We start from the raw sequence: 2,500 nt of genomic DNA, 5'->3' as shown, positions 1-2,500 counted from the left end.
AAATTCGATAAAGAAGGCTGAACAAGATTTTGGTTGTCACATTGGAAGTGTTGTGACAGACAATGCAGCAAATGCCACCAAGATAAGAAAACTCTTGGAGGAATCGAGCGAACCTGAGCATACCGTCCTCACATATGGATTATACCGTTCCTTGCATACTTGTGGCAAGTCTATATAACACTGCTCCTTATATTGATATGCTAAAAATGTCCTTTAGCAATCAGATTGCATATCAGATAGCAATCCCACAATATTTAAAATCTATAAAAAATATATTTAAATAAAATAAATATGATTGAAAAAACAAATCTATTTTTATATATTTTTTAAAAGATAAAAAAAAAAAATCGCCAACCCTGGTGTCCACTAACCTCATTCAATAATACCTGGTAAGTCCGGCTAAAATTGGCATTTCAAAACATAACAGTGCCTTAGAAAGTTTCTTGTTTCACTATAAAAGTTTATAACTTATACTGCATTGAATAAGTCAATAGTTGATATATTTGTCCTATATACAATGTTAGGTTTCTAGTTTTGATATATTTGTCCAATATAAGATGTTAGGTTACACACACACACACACACACACACACACGCACACACACACACACACACACACACACACACACATATATATATATATATATATATATATATATATATATATATATGTGTGTGTGTGTGGTGTGTGTATGTGTGTGTGTGGTGTGTGTGTGTGTGTGTGTGGTGTGTGTATGTGTGAGTGTGGTGTGTGTGTATGTGTGTATATTATATCTACACACACGCACACACACACACACACACACACCCATACGCACGCACACACACACACACACACACACACACACACACACACACACACACACACACACACACACACACACACACACACACACACACACACACACACACACACACACACACACGCACACACACACACACGGACACACACGCATATATACACATATATATATATATATATATATATACACAAACATATATATATATATATATATGTGTAAATATATATATATACATATATATATATATATATACATATATATATATATATATATATATATATATATATATGGTAGACTAAACTTGTTCCATTCACCACTTCCTTTATTCTGGAGACCGAGCACTTCACATGGTTGCTCAACAACATTGCCACCTAATGCCTATTCACTGAACCACACAAATCCAATATGGCTGCCTTCAGCCAAATGACAACAATGAACACTCCAGCAATGATCGGTATTTTTTTTTTTCTAAGTATTTTTGAGCCAGGGAAACCTATTGACCAGAGAAAACTGCTCGTAAACCCTGCTCCAAAGCCCCCCTCTTAGTAAGGCAGCCGGCAAGTTGCTCCGAGTTCATTTCACCACGGAATAACATATCCTTCAGCAGTGCAATGTCGATGCGAAGACGACGATCCTCCACACTATAAGAAGAATTCAAGGCCTCCACCAAACTCTTGTTATCAATCAAGCAGTGTACAGCTAATGTTTGGCATTGGACAATGTCCCTGATGGTCCATCCAAGATAGGAAGCCTCAGCACACTCAACGAGCGCCAGGATCTCAACAGACAATGTGGATTTCGTCACTCGGCGCAATTTCCTCGACTGCCAATAAATCGGGGATCTTCTTCATTCCCCATCTTTGAGAAAAATCACAAATCCTGCCTAGGAGCCACCATCAGATAGGTTCCCAAAGGAAACGTCTGTGAAGGACTCAATTATACAGTCTTCTACAGCTGACATCTTTCTATACAGCAAGCAAAAACGGTCATCCACAACTATATTGATAATCTCATTAAGTCTCACAGTATCAGCCACTTTGGCATTTTTACAATGTCCGCTCAGCTCGCACACATCAAAGGCAATGTCGTGTCTCGTTTGTGTAGTTATCATCCAGCTCAGTTGACCAATCAAATTACTGAATTCTTTCTTATTGTCCGACAGCTCACTGGAATTAGCTGCCGACCTGTGACATCCCAAACTCAGTGGTGTGAGCAGATTGACATAGCTATACTACCCAACCGTTATACTTTCAGCTGTAGTACCCACTTCCAAACCTATGTTCTTGAAGGTAGATGATGCCATGCTCCCAATACAGAACTCTCCTTGAAGAACATTAGTAACCTTCTACTGGAGCACTCCGGTGCCCATCCAGAGAAAATCATCCACATATACACATATAACACCATGAAGTTCACTAAAATACCAAGAAAACAAGGATGGTTCGAGTGGACACATCTCAGCTGACAAAGACAGTAGTTGCCTCTTGACACGCAAGTACCACGCTCTCGCTGCGTCACATAGACCGTACACAGCCTTTTTCAGTCTCCAAAGTGACCACTATAACATTCTGGGAGAAAAAGTAAGTAAACCTCTCGCTCTATGTAGTTTCCCTGAGGGTAAGCGGACTTCACATCCAAGCTGTGACACTCAACCAAACGCAGAAGCCATTACTAGAGCCAATCAGATAGATTTTTTA

Source organism: Oratosquilla oratoria, chromosome 3 (assembly GCF_046742065.1).
Source record: "Oratosquilla oratoria isolate Oo_2021 chromosome 3, ASM4674206v1, whole genome shotgun sequence".
NCBI classification, from domain to species: domain Eukaryota; kingdom Metazoa; phylum Arthropoda; class Malacostraca; order Stomatopoda; family Squillidae; genus Oratosquilla; species Oratosquilla oratoria.
The sequence above is the reverse complement of the archived record's forward strand: the minus strand, read 5'-3'. Positions refer to the sequence as shown.